The sequence below is a fragment of the Parasteatoda tepidariorum genome, chromosome 2 (assembly GCF_043381705.1).
Source record: "Parasteatoda tepidariorum isolate YZ-2023 chromosome 2, CAS_Ptep_4.0, whole genome shotgun sequence".
In the NCBI taxonomy this organism is placed as follows: Eukaryota; Metazoa; Arthropoda; class Arachnida; order Araneae; family Theridiidae; genus Parasteatoda; species Parasteatoda tepidariorum.
This window is the reverse complement of record NC_092205.1, coordinates 99,451,433-99,473,975: the sequence shown is the minus strand read 5'-3', so window position 1 is coordinate 99,473,975 and position 22,543 is coordinate 99,451,433. Positions and strand designations below refer to the sequence as shown.

At 27.1% G+C, this 22,543-nt stretch overlaps 2 long non-coding RNA genes across 3 annotated transcripts in view; both read right to left on the bottom strand.

The window, feature by feature from the left end:
* Window positions 1-22,543, bottom strand: part of LOC122272355 (uncharacterized) — a 72,800-nt gene that overhangs the window by 28,607 nt on the left and 21,650 nt on the right. The gene's annotated exons all lie outside the window — the stretch shown is intronic.
* Window positions 2,931-21,350, bottom strand: LOC107446400 (uncharacterized). Of its 2 annotated transcripts, XR_006227181.2 has the most exons (8): window positions 21,193-21,350; window positions 17,099-17,173; window positions 14,931-15,129; window positions 12,099-12,190; window positions 6,401-6,446; window positions 4,838-4,900; window positions 4,711-4,756; window positions 2,931-3,752 (listed from the first exon to the last, which is right to left on the bottom strand). It is a non-coding gene; the product is annotated as an uncharacterized lncRNA (long non-coding RNA). The 2 variants fall into 2 exon arrangements; XR_011636224.1 differs by lacking the exon at window positions 4,711-4,756.

Sequence of the window (22,543 nt, the reverse complement as noted above, 5' to 3'; positions counted from 1 at the left end):
TAAGAGAATTATATATAATAGATATTAATTTTTATCTATCACAAGTTTTTAAACACAGAATAATTAAAAGAATACTATACCCATTTAATGTAATTAAAATAAAGTAAAAAAAATATTTAAGTATAAAGGATGGGATATTAAACAAGACTACTGCAAAAATAGCCAGAAAAGCTATCTTTCAGATAGTTTTACTACACAAACAGTTACCAGGTTAGCAAGCAGTAGTAAGTTTTAAAATTGTGATTTATAAGAGCCTCCTTATTAATCATAAAATTTTTCTCTAACCTCTTAAAGATGATCTAGAATAATCTGTGAGTTTTAAGCAGATAATTAAGTTTCTTTCTAGATTTCGTTTACTTCCATTTTTTGTAAAATTAAAAATATAAACAAACTACAACAATGCTATTTTTGTAACAGTTGACTTAGAGATACTTAAAAACGAGTCTTTTAGAAACATTTTTTGCTACATTGTATACATACAACTCAAAACATGAAAATGAAAAATATGGCAAAACAAGATACAAAAAGTAGAGCAAAATGTTGAAAATTAGTTCGGCCATTCAGAAGTTACTAAGCAAAGCCACAAGAAGCAAAAATTTTCTTATAAAGAAATAATCAATATAAAACTAAAATTTTAAAATAAATATTAAAAAATCTACAATTTTTATAACAGTAAGACAATACCATATCCAATTCTGCTCTATTATGCCTCCTCTCCAGCGGTGCATTAGTTGGCAAAGTTTTCCACAATCTAGCTGTTGTATCATGCCTTTGTTGCACTCGTGGAAATCAGAAAAAAATGTAATTGATGATGAAGAATTTAACGCCCATACAAAATCCTGAAAATTAAAGTATAGTGAGCATAAAACATAAAAATGAACTTACAATATACAGATTAACTATTTAAAGCTTGGATGATACTTTCTTGCAGCCAGATTACAAACAAATCACAGCTATAAAAAAAGTGATTACCACTGATATCTATATAAACTTGGTACAAAAAATTATTATAATTTAAAGTTACAGTAGTCATATCTTTCCTAATAGGTTTTTCATCTATTTTTATACATTGTTTCATTTATATATTGTTTCACCCATTCATGTTTTATTTATATAAAGGTTCAGCTGTATCCAAGCCATTTTTTTCCTAATTTCCTAACAGATTTCAGACTTTCACAATAAATAAGGAAATTCTTTAAAATTTAAAAATAGGTTCACGCTAGTGTTTAAATAATGGGTATGAAGCTGGTAAATACATTTCTTATGTTAATTCGCAAAAAAATTAAACCAAAACTGAATTTAAAAAAATTGTAATAGTAACTGGGCAGCCACAATTCTTAAGGAAAATGCATTGGAACAATAATAATGTAGAAGTACTTTTTACAGCAGAAAATAATATTAACAGTTTCCAGTCCTGATGCTAGTTTTAAGTTAGTTCTGAAAACAAATAGTATAATAGTACAGAAATAATTAAAACTTGCTCACTGATATCAAAGAATTGAAGATAGTAGTTGGGAGAGAAAGATATACTTGGGTAGAAGAAATGAATTGATTTGAATTGAATTCTTAAGAAAGTCAATAAATCTGGTCATTCTATAAGCTTTTCATAGCTAAAAATTCATTAATCCAACAGTAAAGTATAAAGAATTTAAAAAAAACTTATGTTTTTANAGATATACTTGGGTAGAAGAAATGAATTGATTTGAATTGAATTCTTAAGAAAGTCAATAAATCTGGTCATTCTATAAGCTTTTCATAGCTAAAAATTCATTAATCTAACAGTAAAGTATAAAGAATTTTAAAAAAACTCAGGTTTTTAATTATATTAATTTCTATAAACTATGTTAAAATTTAGATACAATTTTAACAAATTTGTATCTAATTTTTAATCAGAGAGATACAAATTTAACCATCAACTTTTATATATACATACACACATATGTATAACCATATTATTATCATCACATATAAGAGTATACAAATGTTGGCAGTTATTCAAGCTATTTTTTATCTTAATATCTTTGATTAGAATTTATTAACCATCAAATTCACTAATGAAATCGATTTTCTTAATAAAACTTAAGTTCAAGAGATTTTCAATTCTGAAAAATATTTATTATTTTTTCTCGATTGAGCAGAAGTTTTAAGTATGAGACATTTTGTGTTAAAAACTTAACTCAACATTCATATATATCAAAATCGTTTAGTTGTATTCATTTTTAAAAAAAAAAATATTTTTTTTATGAAAATATATAAAATATTTATTTGTCATGTTTATTTAATCAAAATCAAATTCTTGAAATTTAAATTTAAAAAAAAAAATTAATATTAAGTTAGGTTTTCAAAAGAAAATGGTTTCATTAAATTAAAAATTAAAACATTAAGTTCAAAAAATTTGAACATTTATTGCAGCCAAAAAAAGTAACAAGAGTTTGCAAACAATATTAAAATAATTAATGCTCACCCATTACAGTAAATAACTGATGCGCAGAAAAAATACATGATGCAATGAAGCCAACAATGAATACAAAATATAAATGGGCAGTTACTTCCGTCTGCTGCCATACCATCAAACTGTAAGATTAAAAATTGCATGAATTAGTACATTTTATACAAATAATTAGCACATTGTATACTAATAATTAGCACATTTTATACTAATAAATAAGTGTGCTTGTCAAAATTATAGCAATGTAATTCTTATTGCATTAAAATGTTACTTTTTTTGTACTTTCACTGAGAAGTACGAAAATTAAACATTTCAAATAAAAAATAATAGAAAATTATATAAACATGCTAATAAATTACTTCACAATAACAAAATCACTGTACAAACACTGTCTGAAGTTCAAAATATATCACTTGTTATAATTAAACATCTGCAATTAGAATTAAATGATTAAGGGAGCCCTAAAANAATAAATCTGGTCATTCTATAAGCTTTTCATAGCTAAAAATGCATTAATCTAATAATAAAGTATAAAGAATTTAAAGAAAACTCAGGTTTTTAATTATATTAATTTCTATAAAATATGTTATTTAAAATTTAGATACAAATTTAACAAATTTGTATCTAATCTTTAATTAGAGAGATACAAATTTAACCATCAAGTTTTAAATATACATACACACATATGTATAACCATATTATTATCATCACATATAAGAGTATACAAATGTTGGTAGTTATTCAAGCTATTTTTTATCTTAATATCTTTGATCAGAATTTATCAACCATCAAATTTACTAATGAAATCGATTTTCTTAATAAAACTTAAATTCAAGAGATTTTCAATTCTGAAAAGTATTTATTATTTTTTTTTCGATTGAGCAGAAGTTTTAAGTATGAGACATTTTGGGTTAAAAACTTAACTCAACATTCATGTATGTCAAAATCGTTCAATTGTATTCATTTTTAAAAAAATAATAATTTTTTTTAATAAAAATATATAAAATATTTATTTGTCATGTTTATATTATCAAAATCAAGTTCTTGTTCAAGTTTTATCAAAATCAAGTTCAAAAGAACATGGTTTCATTAAATTAAAAATTAAAACAATAAGTTAAAAAAATTTGAACATTTATTGCAGCCAAAAAAAGTAACATGAGTTTACAAACAATATTAAAATAATTAATGCTCACCCATTACAGTGAATAACTGATGCGCAGAAAAAATACATGATGCAATGAAGTTAACAATGAATACAAAATATAAATGGGCAGTTACTTCCATCTGCTGCCATAACATCAAACTGTAAGATTGAAAATCGCATGAATTAGCACATTTTATACTAATAATTAGCACATTTTATACTAATAAATAAGTGTGCTTGTCAAAATTATAGCAATGTAATTCTTATTGCATTAAAAAAATTTTTTTGTACTTTCACTGAGAAGTATAAAAATTAAACATTTGAAAATTAAAAATAGAAAATTATATAAACATGCTAATAAATTACTTCACAACAACAAAATCACTGCACAAACACTGTTTGCAGTTCAAAAAATATCACTTGTTATAATTAAACATCTGCAATTAGAATTAAATGCTTAAGGGAGCCCTAAAATTCACATATTCAATTTCAACAGAAAACACAGGTTTTTAGAGAAAATTTATTTCTTGATTAATGCATAAAATATGAAATTCAAATCTAGAACAAGTTTTAGGGCACCCTTTATAAAAATATAAATAATGGTAAATACTATTCAATAACATACAGTGAAAAAAATCTATTTTAGTAAGGAATTATTTCACTGTTTTACAAATTTAGATTAAGATATTTTAAAATTATAATATATGACATCAGAATATTAATAATTAAAAATTCAATTGAAAATTTGGATTTTCATCTTACCAGAAATGCAATTTATCAAGAAAAATTAAAATGAACTTTTTTTTCTTTTAAAATTGTTTAAAACAGCAATTAATAACACAGTTAATGCACATTTAAATCCCAGTTAAGCGAATTTACGTGCTTTAAAACAAAAATATTTTCAGAGAGAAAAAAATTTTTCAATTCTAATCACCCAAGACCTGAAACATTTCTCTGAACATAATATATATGAAATAAAATATATGTTCAAGCTTTATAAAACAAAATATATCAGATATTATATAGAATATCTAGAAGTAGGGAGGAGTTATAAGTAAAACTTTTGATAGAAAAAATTTATAGAATTCTAAAAATGAAAAGAAAAAGAGATGCTTACTTTTTAATCTTCGCTACACAATCAGTCATATGAACTAATTTATTCTCTATGTAGAAAATAATATAAATATTAATGTTAGTTAACTATCATAGTAAAGAAAATGGGAGCAAATGTGCAGTCAACAAACCTGTACTTTCCTAGCTACATGAAGAACCAGTTGAAACTTATCAGACACCACCAAATCTCCTTCCTAAAACACATTACAAAATTAATTTTTCTTTAATTTCTCAAATAAGTAATTAAAGGAGACAAACATTTTAAAAGCAAAATTACATCTTTCTGGTAAAAAAACAAATTATTTAAAAAAATTAAAAACTAATACTATCTATTTGTCACAATTCAAAAAAATCTTTATAAATATAAATGATATTCTATGCAGTAGGAAGTCACCTACAGTGACAGAAAATATTGAGTTATATTATGACTGTAATGATCCATTATTTCATTCAAAATAGAAAACCAGGAAACAAATCCAAAATATAATTTTATTAAATGTAAATTTATTTAATATAAATTATTAATGATGCAATAAGAGTACAATTTAAAGTCTTTCTAATTAAACAAACTTATCTTTTTATAGATTACTCATAATTGTAAACACGTACACTACAGCGAAAGGTTTCCTGAAAGTCAAAATTTTAACTTCTAGATTTTGAAAGCAAATTTTTATTTTTGAATTTCTCACAATATTTCCAAGTTTATGGAGATCATGTTTTTTTTCTTTTTTTTTAAGTTTAAAGAATATAGCTAAAGATCATAACAAAGCTGTCCTTCATGAAAAGCCTCAGAAACAATTTACAATAAATTCATTAAAAATGGAGCAAAATAACAAATATTTCTACAAAACAATTTTTAGGCCCTCCAAAAATAGTATTTTTTATTGCTTAAAATTTATGAATGCAATAATTCAATTTGTTTCTACTCAGATTTTTTTCTTAAAAAAAAATTAAATTTGGGCAGCCAATCTGAATGAAGAATTTATTACATTTTAATATGAAGGAATATAATTTAATTGTAACTTGTACTTATTATTTTATTTTTGCCAAATTTTTACTTTTGTTTGTTCACTTAAAAATATTACACTTTTATCTAAAAATAATATTTTAGGTATACAAATTAATGAATGGGTCCACCTTAATTAAAATTAGATTATTATGAGAACTTCATATGCATTAAGATAGCCAATTCACCCTCTCTTACTTTAATTATCATAAAACTATAACCCTTCCCAACTCACAGTTATATGGTTCCCCAATAATCAATCTCAAATTAGAGGTTCAAAAGAAAATTTGAGATTATGCATTTAATTTGAAATAACCACAAAAAGTAAGGTATAAAAACTAGTACAAATTATAAAGATGTTAAAAGGGGAGAAACAATTTTGTAACTTTTTTGTTGTTGCATAAAACACCATTTAGCATAAGAAAAATAAGTCGTAGGTGTTGGTTATATGTTTTTCTACAACTACTATTGTTATATGCTACTCATGTTCATATAAACAAACATTTCAATAAAATTTTAAACTATTTTTACCACATTCTACATGTTCTTCTTGCCGAAGGCCCCATTGTAAATACTTTTTTTTAATATTTCAGTTTTATCAATATTTAATAGTAAAAATATACCATATAACAAACCCAATTATGATACATTGTTTCCGATATTAAACGAAAAATGTAACAAGCTTTACCTCATGATCCTGCTTCCTAGAAATGTTCAGACTCAAAAACCATCCTCTGAAAAAGGATTCTAGCATTAAATTGGAAACAATATATCATAAGTAATTAATATGGAATAACTAACAAATTAGAGTTTATTAATTTAACAATTAATTAAAAAGTATTTTTGATTAAACATAAATGCAAATAGAAGTAAAAATATTTTTGGAAACCATTACATATAAATAGGAAAGACTTTACAAAATAAAGAAGAAGAGTATAAAAAATATATTTTAAGACAGTGGCTTCTTAAACGCACACCTAATAGTAGTACAAATGTAAAACATTTTGCAAAAAATTTCACAAATTCAGCCTACTGAACAAATGAAAATTATTAAGGTTGCTGCACCATAAGAATATTCAATAGTTGTTCAGCATATTTTTACTTTATAACCTGTGTTGTATAGCCCACCCTGTTCTGAGTTCATGACTATCAATATTCAACTCCATAGCCTTGTAAGATTGATCCCAATTCAGAAGACAAGGGAACTCCTAGATCAAGAACAGGGAGAACCTAGATTTCGTGAAGGACTTTTGGCTGGAACTAACTTGCATTTGTTTTACATGGAGAGAAAAACCACAAAAACCCAGAAATGTGTTAAAATAAGTTTCCAAATATTACTCAACTCACAAATTATTGTTATTTATTATTGCTCTACGAATTGTGCTAAGATGCAGCAGATATGAAGAACCACATTACAATTATCCACATAATTGCTGAATATCAGCATAATTATTATTTTATATCAAAATATTTTCAATCAACAAATATACTTGTCTTAGCAGTTTTTTTTTCTGATGCAACTTAGTATATTTTTTTTAAAACAGTATTAAACTTTATGAATTTTTGATCCAGAATAAATGCTACTTAAAAACTAGTAATGAACATATATTCAAAAAGATGGGCACTGACTCATTTTTGGAATACATAGTTAATCTGCAATTTATATAACTCAAGTATGTTGCATATAAAGACTATGTTAAAGAATGTTCGAGCATCTACTTAATCAGATTCAGAAATTCAGAGATAATCTCAAAGAAGATATATCAAGGAAATCTTTGTTGAAATAATTGATAAATTGCAATCAAAATAAGGAAAAAATTATTTATTTTTTTAAAATTGAGTTCTTTATTTTTGTTTTCAGTTTTGCAAGCTGTATGCATAGTTTTAAAGATAACTGTACCTTTGATGTGCAACTTGAAAAATAATTCTGCATTTATAGAGCCTTAGTCATTGCATAATTTGTAGAACAAAAAGTTCAGTTACTTTATTTGTCCAAAGAGAATGTACAAAAACAAGAAAAGTTTGGTCATATATACACTTTTGTTTGCTCAAAAAAGTTTTTCAAAGTAATTGCAATTTTTTTTTCTTTTTATACAAAAATATGAATGGGGAACTTTTTAATGCTTTATTAGCGGACAGTACCTTCATATTATAATTACTATTACTGATTTTCTTCTTTATTTATAATTCTTCAATGAAATTTTTCATTACATGCTACACACCAGAGAGGTGTGCTTAGTATGTATTTTATATTTGTCAAAACATTTTCACAAATATTTAAATTATTTAATTCATTGAGTTAAAAAATGTCCACAAGTGTCACATAAATGAAAATCACTATTTTAAGCACAGTAGCAATATTATTTCTTTTGGTTTAAATATAAAAATAAAACTTTTATACATACTAAAGATCTAATCCATGCAAAGTATAGTAGAATTTGTTATGCAACTATAGAAAAATGTAGACATAGAAAAAAATTGAGAAAATGTGAAATTTATTTAATTAATTTCAATACGAGTTGAATCACAACTTTTTTCATGCATACTTAAAATTTTCATGCTAAAAGTATAATTTACTTGTTCTTTATAGCAGGCTTGTTTAAGTTTAGTTTAAAATTAACTTACTCATTTTCAACCTCCTCCATATCAACCCACAAGATCCGAACCTATATGGCTAGAATATCTATATTCACTAGGTAACAAAGTAGTCTTTTTGAATTTTTTTGTTTCCTTTCACGCATTAATTAAAATGTGATTCAATAAATTAAGCAAATAGGTTTTAAATGCTCTTTTTTTTTGTAAGCATTTTTAAAGCTTGAACTTTCAAAAAGTTTTAAAATACTTACAATTTTAAAATTTGGTTCAATCCAAAATATTTCAAAGAATAAAAAAAAATAAAAAAAGTATTCAAAAACATTAACTTACTCAATAAATAAGGAAATTAAATAATTGAATCACCTTTCCATTCTATAGATTATTTTTATTTTTTTACAGACAAATGAATTTCTTTAACTGCCATTTTTATAAAAAGTTAAGATTCTTAATTTCAGAGCAAATTTATATTTATGTTCCAAGAATTAATAATATCTATTTATTGAAAAAGAAATTTAACTTGTAAAGAAAAGATCATTATTTTTTCATCACAATTCGAATTTAGAATATTGAGCAGATTACAACCATATTATGCACACAAAACTATTGATAGCGAACAAAATAATTAAATTTTCAACAGAATATTAACTAGTATTCTGTGAAGTTCACTTACAATTATAAATACCAAAATGACTTAACATGCAGCTAAATATTTTCAGCACAAGAATTACGAAACCTTTTTTACATACAAAATTTGACATTTCATTAAAAAAATGGATGTAAGAAATTTACATTGTTAGTGTACATCAAAAAGGATTAGTTAAAAATCAAAAAAAATAAATAAAAAAATAAATAAAACTTCATGGGCATTGTGTTAGAAGGGAAAGAAAGAAATACTATACGTGATGTAGTTGAGATATAAATAAGAAGAGGATCAAGGAAAGAAGTCAACCATGATACACAGTATTTATATAAACCTATAAAAAGTAAACAGCCCATGCAAATAGAATGGAAAATTAACATAAATTATACGATACAATAACTGCGACAAACTATTACTTGAAATATGTCCATGAAAAACTTTTAAAATTTAAAAGTATTTTTTTCATCGACCCAATTCTGAGTTTATGACAGTCAATGTTCAACTTTATAGCCTTGTAATTCTGAAGTTCCCAGAAGACAAGGAAACTCTTGGATCAAGCATTTGGACAAATAAGCCTTCTGGCAGGACTTTTTGAGGGAACTAGCTCACATTTGCATTACATGGTGAAGAAAACCACAAAAACCTCTCATGGTTAGCCCAATGGCAAGGGGATTCTATCCCATAATCTGCCTACCACTGAGGATATTTTATATCAGCACTGTGGTCAGTGCGAGAAGAGAGCAGAATTCGTATCAACCAGCAACTGCCAGGATTTGAACCAGGGTCTCCTCATTGGGAGAGGAACACTATACCGAAGGCTATAATAAAGGTATTGTATAATATCAATAATTGAAATAAGAGTTCCAGTCCCTTTCCCTATAGTAACAACAATAAACAGGACATATTCCCATCAAACATAGCCTTGTGATATTCAGACAATTTAAAATGATTAATAGTACTTATGATTTTTCTATCATTCAGAATGATTTATACCTCTGACTTTTCTGACATTTAGAATAATTTATTAATCTATTTATTTTTTATCTTGACGCTTAATATATATTATTTACAAGTTATTTATGAAAAGAATAATAGAAATGAGTAGCTGAGATGTTCTACTCTGACAGCTAAAGACAAAAAGTTTTCTTTATAAAGCATGAGGAAGTGAGATGACCAGCTACAATTTTAAGTTTGTTGACTGTTAAAAATATTAATATGCTGGATATTGAAACAAAAATGTGTAGTTTTTGTATCTGTGCAATTCAAATTAAAATGGTGTTGTAGTAGTTAGCACGTTGGGCTAACAAATATGTTTATCTGGCTAATAAATATGCCTTTTAATTTTCAGGGTAACTAGTCAGAAACTAAACAAGTTTGTTGATAAAGAATAACTGAACATACCTTTAACTAGTAATTGACTCAACAAGCCAAAAAAGTATACAGAAATGGTGATGGGCACACGATAATGAACATCATTTGTTCTCACTTTAATGTATATAAGGATACATAAATGACAAATAAGATTCAATAAATAAGGCTTAATAAGATATAATGAATAATATATTTTTCTTTTATGAGAAAGCATCAATAAAGCATTTTTTTCTGTATCATTCAGTTATTTCATAAAATCCGCATTTTTTTTAAAAAATTAATCTGCATTATTTCATAGTAAAAAGTAAACATACTTCAAATTTTGTGTAAAAATTTTTTTTTTTGAATATTTTTATTTGAAAGCCTATTTAATTCCTTTTATAAAAATCATGATTTGTATATTGCAGTATTTAAAACAATACAAGTTTCTTTCCTAGATAATTGGAAATGTTCATCAATTATCAAAATCAACAACACCCATATTTCAATTTGTATCTAAGTAATTCTTTTAACTTAATGTAGTTTATGAAGTATTCGTCATTTGGTTCCCTTAAATGAACAATTCATAAAGGCACATGAATAAAAGCTTCAAAGAGAGAATGTAAGCCATCATCTGAGATAATTTAAAACTATCTCCCACCTCCCAAAACATTTAGGAATTTTCCCTCTTAAGGGGTTAGGATTCTGAAAAATAATATAACTTTCAGGAGTTGTAATATCTATTGATTATTCCTCAGTCAATAAAAAATCAACTTGTCTTAAAAATTTAAAAACAAAATATAACAAATTATAGATGCTTACATTGTATGTGTAATTTTTTAAATTAACAAAAATTAGCATTTTTTGCACACATAGTCATTTTTAACTAAATTAAACTAAAGATTAAAATTAAATTATGTAAAATTACATTTTATTAAAATTAGATTATAATAAGTTGCATATGTTATAAAAAAAAGTTCGTTTTTAAGTTATACACAATAAAAGAAAAAATTATCGAAACTAGTATGATGAACAATTATAAATTGTTCATACACCTGTTATGCAGTTTTTTAATAAATTTTAGAAGGTCGGGGGGCTGAATATTGAGTATTTGGTAGCTGCAAGTTGTGCATTCATATCTAAGATCAGTCCTTTGCTTAGTTATGAGGAAAATATCCCAATAGTTTTAAGTTTGCAAACTCTACATAATAGTTACAAAGAAATGTCTCAATGTAGTGCTTTTTATGTTTACTAGTTTTGCAGACAGTATATTAATGATTATAAAAGAAACCAATTTTGATGAAAATTAAAAAAAAAATTCTTATTGTTTTAGTAACATTCAAGTCATTACTTTAAAGGGTCATTAATAATAATCAAAATGCATTTGACAACGTAACATGTGAAAAGAGTTATTGTTTATTTATACCTCGACCCGCCTTATTCAGGGCACACGAGAGTAGAACAAACATTCTACTGACAAAACATACATAGAACACACAAAACACAAAAAATTACATTAGCAACAAGTATNAAAATATCCCAATAGTTTTAAGTTTGCAAACTCTACATAATAGTTACAAAGAAATGTCTCAATGTTGTGCTTTTTATGTTTACTAGTTTTGCAGACAGTATGTTAATGATTATAAAAGAAACCAATTTTGATGAAAATTAAAAAAAAATTCTTATTGTTTTAGTAACATTCAAGTCATTACTTTAAAGGGTCATTAATAATAATCAAAATGCATTTGACAACGTATACAAAACTTAGCTTAAATAATTCAGTAAGCAATAGTAAACTTACAAAAAATGCTAACAATGTTGTTCCTGGTGAATTCCACCGTAGCAACGATACGAAGCTATCAGCAAGAGAAGAGACAGGTTTTGAAGCATTACCTAAAAAAGAATTTATATGTAACACAACATAAAAGGAAAATTTATTCCAAACCATATGCAAATTATAGTAAGAAATCATATTAAACTACCTTGATGGTACTTTTTCAATCAATTTTCAAATGTATTGCAAATTAAATTATTTTAATTGCATAACTAACCAAAAATTTCTGATTTGAATATTAACTTTCTGAAAACTAGTCCCAGCTTATTGCAAAATTTTAAATGTATAAAAAAACCTGTTTTCCCCACCTTATTTAAGAGCAAAGAAAATTTAGTATAATTTTTACCCAGAGACTCTATGTTTGGATATTTAACAGACACTAGATAAAAGTTTAGGTTACCTCGAAAGTAGAATTATTTAGAAAGTGACAAAATAAGCCAAACCATTTGACTTTTCAGTTGCAGCATTTAGCAAATTTTATTTTTAAAAAAATTCCAAATATATAATAATAATCACGAGAATCTAGTTATATCACATCAAACAAGTTGATGTATCTGAGCATATTGCTCGAGACATATTTTAGATGAAGCAGGGTATATGTCGGGGAATGCAATCCTGGCACCACAGGATAAAAATTAGACAGGATCACAAATCAATGTCTGCAGAATTTTCACTTCAATCCCACAGGAAAATTAATTTTTCTCCTTTAAAATATTTGATATATTTTATTGATGCTTGAATCAAACAATTCTCAACATTGAAGCAAAATTGGCAAGGGCAATTTGGCATTGAACAGCCGCCCCCAATTTTAAGTTTATGACTTCCAATGTTCAACTCCGTAACCTTGCTATTTTGAACCCATTCCAGAAGGCAAGGAAAATCCTGAATCAGATTTTGGGAGAAATTTACTTTCAAGGAGGACTTTTTGAACCTGCACTTGAGAAAGGAAAAACACGAAACCCTGCATGGTTAGCCTGGCAGCAAGAGAACTCTAACACATGATCCATCTACCATAGAGGATATTTTATGTCAACACTGTGGTCAGTGCAAGCCAGGTGAAGAATTTGTATCGACAAGCCATCGCTGGTATTCAAACCCAGATCACCTTATTGAGAGACCAATATATAACCGTCGTTGAACAGCCGACAAAATTTTGGGTTTTTTACGAGTACTAATATTCCACTCCGTAGCCGTGTAATTTTGAACCAATCCAGAAGACAAGGAAACTCCTGGATCAGTACCCCCAGAGGTATGATTTGCTATGGGAACATGGATGACTTTGTGTTTTAGGCTCGAACCCACGCCCTCTTGGACATGGGCCCAGTGCCCTGCCAACCAGGCTTTAGAGTGGCAAGATGGAAAAAATGTGATTTAGCACTATTTTGCCACAAGCCTTTCATTTATTTGGTATAAAAAAAGTAAAAGAAATTATGCTTACTAAATCGCACTAAGTTGTCCTGAAGCCTCAAAAATATAATTTTTTTTAAAAAAAAAGACTTAATAATACAGATAAAACTAAGTTTATTAATAGAACATTGTAAAAGTTTTAAGAAGAAGAAGAATTAAGTTAAAATATGCATGAAAATAAAAACTTTTAAAATAGAAAAAAATTGAAATCGAAGACTTGTAATTCATAAAAGTTAATACCAAATGTGTCCTTTCATGAAAATTGACAAAGTTTATATCGAATAATAATTTTACTAAACACATATAATTTTTCACCAACCAGTTTTAGCACATCATAACTAATAGATATTATGAAATGATTGTGCTTTAGTCATTTTAGATGTTATAGGGAACAGATATTAGATACTTTAGAGCTAATTTAAAGTTTTCTGGTTATTACACCCTTTAAGAGACAATTATAAAAGCACAACAGAGAGAAACCATACAATCCTACAGATATTATTGGTCTTGCTGACAAATTAATTTTCTGTTTCAGGATTGCCTGTGATTGAGAATGTGCTTCTCAATCGCTTACAGCAAAATGAAACACATCAAAGTGGATGCAAGGAAGAAACAAGAACATTGCACTTTTCCTTTTTAAATATACTTAAAATTTTTAAGAGATGAACTTACTTTGGAAATTAATAATTAGTCCTTTAATAAATTTTATGTTCACTGATTTTAGGTAATAAGTAATTATGTGCCTTTTTTAATAAAACTAATTCATAGTTATTATTTAAGACATGCTAAAAATGGAAGATATCGCAATTAAAAAAATAATTGCAATTGCATCTGAGAAGAAAAGGGAAATTCCCTACAAATAACTGAAAATCTTACTTTGTAGTGCTGTACTCAATTGCATCTGAGGAAAAAACAGAAATTCCCTACAAATGACTGAAAATTTTACTTTGCAATGTAGCAATTTTTTATTAAAAAAAGATTTTGCACTTCTACATAACTAGTTAGCATTGTGATTAAGTAGAAGGAAATAAACTTAGGAAATTTTAATATAAGGAAATTTTAATAGAATTGTAAACTTCTGAAGAAATAAAATAAATTATGAAGTAAATTTTTTTCCCTTTAAGTATAAACCTTGGCTGATGAATACAAAACTTTGTGCACCAAGAAAATGTTCCCCAGGTTCCACTGAGAAAAATACTAATGAATCCTAAGAGAAAAAAAGAAACACCATAACCGTATCAATATCAAAATTATTATCTTAATGGTGCATTTTAAAAAATTATAAGTTTCTTATGCATAAAATATTTTTCTCTAAGCCGATAAAATTTCTTGAATAACTAAAATGAATATAGAACTGTTATAAATAGAAGGCAATAAAGAAATAGCGCTCACTTTCGAACTGTCAAAGGATCTCCTTCAGAATCATCTTCTGCGCTATCATCATCAACAACAACAGGCTCAGAAAAGTCTTCAACTAATTCAGAAAATTGAGAAGTCATCCAGTCACAAAAACGACCATATAGACCTCGCTGTCCTTCAACCTAAGGAAAAGGAACAGCTTCAGCTTGCACTGGTGTAAGCTCAGTGGCAACTAATAATAGTTTAAAAATCAAATACAGTTTAAGTAAAATAACTTTTCAACTGAAACTATAAAAAACGTAAGATACTTAAAACAAAATGATAGATTTGTAATTAAATGATAGCCTTGAGCAATTCGAAAATTCACATATAAAAATTTGTAAAGATAAGCTATGTTTCTAGTAATTTAACAAACTAATGGTGAATGTCAATGTAATATAAATGTTTTTAAACATAAAATAAGTTTTAAACAAAAAAAATGGAAGAAGCTAAAATATTTCAAACGAAGTGTCATCATTCAAAAGAAGCTAAAATATTTCATATCGAAGTGTCAACTATGTGCTCAGAAGAAAATTTCTTCCAACTTAATATTTTTTCGTTTTTCGATATCCTTTAAAAATGTCCAGGTTTTTATAAAATTACATCAAATAAATTGTACTGAATTTAAAAATTCAATAAAACATGATATTATCTAATCATCTGGTAGTATTTAAGCAGTTGATAGCTTAAGAATTGCTGGATTCAATAGAACATTTCAATGTAAAATATTTAACAAATATCAAATGAAATTATGTACAGGGTATCTGCTACGTTTCAGATTTTCAAATCCATGGCTTTTCATGACTTTACCATGTCTAATTCCAAGAACTTTTCATGACTTAACAAAGTTATACAAAAACAAGACAAACCAAATTTTAAAAAAAACATTATAACAACATTAATTGAAATGAAAGGTATAACCAAAACTGTTATACTCTGCATCTTCATATTTATAGATTTTAAATTTAAAAAACAGAGTAAAGAAAGAGTTGAAGCAATAAAAAAGCTGAAAAAAATATGAAAACAAATTTTAAAAAAAACCCTTTTTTCTGCAGAATTCTATTCTAAAGATACTTTTCTTGTTCATCGGAAAGGAAAGAAATACTCCTGATTCTTCAGTTCTCATTTCAGAATTTAAGAAAATGACTGGCTTGCTTCAGCTAGAATTTTAAATTGATAAAATAAAAATAAAGAATAATAAAAATTCTGAAATCACAGAAGTTAAAAAGATAACTTGCTCTAGAAACAATGTTTTTACTTTCATTTTTTTTAAAGAACACCATAATTTTTAAATAACATGATAAAAACAGTTTATATTTTTATAAAACATGACTATGAGTGGAGATTTTGTTACAAATTCAGATATTTGGAACACCATGAAAGTGGGGGGGGGGGGTAAAATCCATTTTAAAAATTAGATTCCATGACTTTCCAGGTGTGCGGATACCCTGTATGAAAAAAAACTACACATAGGAGTAGAAATTAGGAAATTATATCAGTGGACATCAGACAAGTGACTAAAAGATATTACTAGTTCATACACATTTTCACTAGCCCATTTACTTTTCCTTATTAGATTTTTTAGTAAAAAAAAACTTAAAAAACTGAATTTAAGCAAAACACGAGGCTGAAAATCAAAAAACCGAACCATAATACCATCTTTTAGCATCAATTGCTGGTTCTGCAGTTTGGGGAATAGTCTGATAAAAAAAAGAGTTCAGATTGACTTCTGTTACAAATATAGTTATTCAGTTATTGTATGAGGATAGAACTTAGGCAGATTGAGAATCAATTGCAGCACAAATTTTCGTTCATTTGAAGTTTTTCACATTTCTACATCGTTCAGAATAAAATAAGCTACTGTATTTCACATTTTGAACTAAAACAGTGAGTGTTTAGTTAATATGCTAGATCTTGCAAAGCATCGCCCTTCAGTATATTTATATAGTCATACTTACATTAACAACAACCTCCCAACAACGGCAAACTCTAAAAACGACCCCGTGCTTATGCCTACGTAACTGGTTACTGTTACTTCTAAGCTTTCATAATTTCATAGCAAAGTTAGTGGAAAGTCATTAACAAATCAGCTAAATAATAATGCGACAGATCAAAAATATAGGACCTATTGATTGCTTTTAATATAAGTAAATTCTACTTACCTTTGAAATAGTGTTTTTTGGAAATTATTCTATCTCACAAATTCAGATACTTGTTTCTGTGTCCGTCCACTATACCTAAAAAATAAGTATATTAGACATTTTTTTATCCTTTAACGCTTAAACTTTAATAATATGATTTTCAGTAAATAAAATATATTCCATTGTATTTCTTGAAAATTTACATTTTTATAAACTAATTTCTTATTAATTAAAATAAATATGTCTGGTTCTTATGTCATTAAACTTTCAATAATATCAGAAAACATTTTTAAAAAATTTGTCAGTAGTTACATAATTTTCGGTTTATATTTTTGAGAAATCAGTTTCAGGTTATAAGCTAAGTTAAAGGAAAATGGCTCTAAAATTAAGCAAATTTTTGAAATATTAAAAATTTTGGGAGAATTAGTATAAATACTAGATGTAGCTTGTAATGTTCTACCTAAAGCAGAAAGTACTCAAGACTACAATATATACATCAGAGGCCAATCGAAATCAAGACAGAACACTTTTTGGAGCAGGAAAAAAAAAATGCAAGTGATAAATTAACAAAAGAAATTATGTTAGTTATTTTTATTTTGTGCTTTTCTTTTGACTTCTCAATTTGTTCAAGCTAACTTCTCCTCATAATTAAAAACATGCATTTTTAGATTTTAAATAAGCGCATAAAATTAATAAGCAAGCTTTTATCAGTAAAATGAAATAAAATGTTAAAAATATAGAGAAAACATGGCAAAAGATATAAAGATTTTTTAAAGGAGAGGAAAATAATTATTAAAAATGTTTTTGAAACATATTTTCAAATTCGAAAATAAAATTTAAATTAAAAAAGTTTTTAATTAAAAAAAAGTTGGAAAATGAAATAAGGAAAAGATATAAACTTGTCATCAGCTCACACGATCAAATCCTAAAAAAAAATGGTGCTTTCTAATATTGTATTAGTATCGTCAAAGCAAAATATATCAATACAATAGAGTGAAGAACACTAAAAAATTGGAACGAATATAAAACTTATTAAGCAAAACATTTGAAATGAAACAAAAAATGCAAAATAAAACAATCAAGCAATAAATAAATAAAAATTCAAGAAAATACAGAATAACCAAGAACTAAGGAATCAATTCCTTGTTTGATTTAGGATCATAAATTGCCTCAAACAAAGAATTTCTAGAACTATGAATATATTAACCTTTTAAGGAAATAAAAAAAATATTTGTATGCAACATTTGCATTGTGTAACAAAGTGATTTGTTCATTAAATTAAATTTGGTTGTGCATGCATGGTTTTATTTTCATTTCTTGTTTTTCGGTACTTATTTTATTTTTTAAAAAATAGACTAAATTTTTATATCTGTAGTTCGAAAATTTAAACACGATCCTAGTAATAATTCAAAAATGAAATGTTTATAATCACTTTTAATTTATTAATAAAGCATAAACAAAGTTTTATTAGTTAATAGCTGAGAATATGTCAACACTCAATTTATTTTAGTATAAATGAACATCTTAAAATTAAATTATTTGTAGTCATTTAATAATAAGTTTCTTTGAGCTAGCCCAGTATACATTTGCCCAGTACACCCTACTACACACTGCAACTTAACCCACTGACGGTTCTGCACATAAAAAGTCGCATTTTAACCTGCAGTCTTCTCTGCATTTATTATATATACAGCGGCCTAGGCCAATAGGCCCATACGCCAAATACAATGGATCATTTAAAAGGTCAACAGACCCTTATATAAATAAGATACAAAAATTATATATATATATATAAAATACAAAAATTATGAGCCATGAGACAACCAGTAAAAACTTAGTGAGCTGTGAGCCAGAGCTGGTGGACCCTCAATACAAGACAAAAAATCTAACAATTCACCAGAAACAGCTGTAAATACAGCTCATAAAACCGCCAAAAGGTGAAAGGATAAAATGACATAAATGAATATAGTGCTAAAATTGAAAAGTTAAAACTGAGACAAAGTCACAGATGTATACACTTGCCAATAGGGCATTGAAAGGATCCAGCCACTCAGGCCAGCTTGAATCCTGCTGGTGGAACCAAAATAGTGAGGGTGAAGTAGTAACAGGTAGTCAAAATGAAGAACAACAAGTAAAGCAGAGTAAATTCAATTAAAGTACAAAAAACAGAGGATAAAATACCAATAGATACTAAAAGGTAAGAGTTAAAAGGGGTGTATAACAATCTAAAAACCGTGTATAAAATACAATCGCAATGTAAAATACCAAATGTATTAAAATCCAAAGGTTGTAAACAAACCTAAAGCATGTATAAAATGCAAAGTCAAGTTAAAAGTCAAATTAAAACACTAAAATGGCAATGTGGTCCAAAAAAAAAAGGTTTTGGCAAGGTGGTTAGATTAAGCAGGTAAAAATTTTAGTTATTGTCAATTTTGTTTATTAATTCCATTTGTTCCTCAAGAGTAGTTTTAATGATAATCTTGATAATTTCTCTACAGACCTTGTCTGTAAAAATTTGTTGGTCTGTTTTTTGGAAGAAATAATTTTTTCGGAGTGTTCGGTACCGATCACAATTATATAAGAGATGCTCTATGGTTTGTCTTTGGTTACAGTTTGAGCAAGTATCTGATTTGTTAAAAAATTTGTTTTGGTGTACTCCGAACACTCCGTGTCCCGTCAGAAATTGGTTAAAATAGAAATTAGTTTGCAACCTTGTAGTTGACGGGGTCTAAATGAATTTAAATGTATGTCTGCCTTTCTCAGAATTTTCCCAATTGGTTTTCCACCTTGCCATTAAATATTGTTTGATTTCGGTTTTAGTTTGTTTGGGGGTCTTCAGAACCTAGAGATCCACACTGTCAGAACCAATGGCTTCCTTTGCTGCCCTGTCTGCCTCCTCATTGCCCTGGATCCCCACATGTGCTTTTACCCAGTTCAAAATAGTGTTCTTATTCCAATTTTTTTTGATCTCTTCTATGAGTTTGGAACTGGGTTCTGGGTCAGCCAGGGCCTAGAGGGATGATAGTCTTCTGCATAGATGCAGTCTTTTCTGCATAGAAAAACCGGTTTTTCCATGTAAATAGATAGGGGGATTGTGTACGGGGGAGAAACATTTTCCCAAATTTACCCATTTACTTAACCGCCAGTGGGTTAAAGTAACTAAATCAGGGTTGAAACTCAAATCTGGAAAAAAATTCCCTGTACACATTATACACAATATATTAAGAACACAATTACTGTGCTCTTGTGAGAGTTGTATTGGACTAACTATATTAGATTTTATTTCTGGAAAAAATTAGAGAAAGAAAGGAACATCTGAACATACTTTGCTATAGTAAATGAAATAGTTGGAATATCATCCTTAAATATCCAGAACCCAAATATAGAATAGAAATAAGCATACTATATATGGGTATAAACAATAAGGTAATCCAAAAGAGGATAGAGCATACTTTGTGCTGCGTATAATAAAGCCCAAATATAGGTGCAGAAATGAGTATATTATAGTTTTAATTCTACAAACAAGAACCTTCCTCAGTGTCTGAACACAAAATGTATGGTTTAGCCAATACTAATAAAGGTTCTTGCTTATACAGGGTTGCCACTCAAATTTGGTAAAAAATTCCCTGTGTTTTCCCTGTTAAGAGGAAAGAATTACTGTGTTCTTGTATGAGCTATATTGGAGTAAGAATACTTGTTTTAATTGCTGGAAAAATTTACAGTAAAAAAAAAACTATTGAACATACTTAAATAATGCTATAGTAAATAAAATAGTCTAGTACAGCTAAAATATCTTCCTTAAATATCCCATAGATTGCCCTTGGAGTGGTCACCATTTTTTTAAAAGACAAAAATAAATAACAAAATCCCCTGTATTTTTCCAGTTTTTAAAAAAAAAGAAAAAAAACTCAATATTCCCTGCATTTTCCCTGTTAATTTTGATGATTTTTAAATTACCTGAATTTTCCAGGTTTTCCCTGGTCTCCTTGTTATGTACCTGTTGTACCTATTTGTACCTGTATTTGAGCTTGATTCATGCTCTTTAGAATAAAGAAATTTGTGTACTTGATGAGTCATGCAAACACAATTTCTCAGAGACAAAGAACATTTCGTACCTGAAGGATGATCCTCTGCTGAAAATTTTGGGTTTCATACGTATTCCTTGCTTTGCATCGGAACATCGAAAAAATTCGTGATTTTCAATGCACTTTTTCCAAAAATTTTTACATTCATTTCGGCTATCAAAAACAAACTTCACAGTATCTTTATAGAAACCCTAGAAGTATATGAAAAAATTGACCTCAATACCTATTTTAAATTTTGTTAATCCTTAACAGTGATCCTTGTTAATCCTTAACAGTGCTTCACATATATGAATTATTTTAATTTGCTTAAAGCAAGATATAATTGTACATTTCTTATAATAAATGTAAGTTTTTTTTTCTTTAAATAATTTTTTTAAGATGAAAAATAGAGAGAAAGAAATGCCATTGGTCACTATAGTAGCAAATTTAGACCATAGTTGTTAATGGGATGCAGTTTCTTTGCAGGATTGAAGTACAGGATTATTCATAATTCTCTACGGGGTTTTGAAGCGTTATAGTAAAAAAAAGAAGACGAATATGAAAAAAAAGAAATTATTCCGAAACTATTCAAGTTTTACTTGCATAAATTACAGGTTTTCTATGTGTGAACCCTTGGTCACACGGCATACATCAATGCGATGGGTCCAGTTTCTGCCCGGAGGGAATTAGGAATAACCCTGTATTATGGCTGTTTCAGATGCATCTTATTTTGGATATGATGTAGGGATTTTTATCCCAGAAAAATGAGTAAAATCGTTAAGAAAAAATTAATTTATTAGGTAAAACTTAAATTGATAAAAAGCAAAATTATAAAAATAAAGGCAAGAAGTTCCTTAAAGGTATAAAAAAAATCCTTCTCTTAACATCTAGAATTTCTGTTAACATAGACATTCAGCTGTTGGAACTCGGACGCTGATGCCTCCAGTTCAATCCCCAATAATTCAAAATTAAAAATAAAGTAATTGTTCTCAACGGACAGTTAGGAGCATGGGAAGAGATTCATGGTTGGCAATTTATCAAAAGATAACGTAGCTAAAAATAAAGACAATTCCCCATAATCAATATTAAATTTGAATGACGAAAGTGAATTGCTTAAAAAGAGAATTAGTATGACCATGTAACTGAAACATTTTTGGGGTAAGAAATACAGAGTTACAAATAGGTTTTTGATTTAGTCGTGACAGTGAATTAATGAGTCTTACATTAGTATTGAAATAAATTTACATTGATTGTTAAGAAAAGAATAAAATATTTTATATTCGCTTTATATATAATGTAACAAAAATTAAATAACTGGTTTAATTTAATTAAAATTTGATTAATAATGATTCAAAAAATAAGTTTAAGAAATTAAAGAAATTTTAAAAGATAGGAAATATGT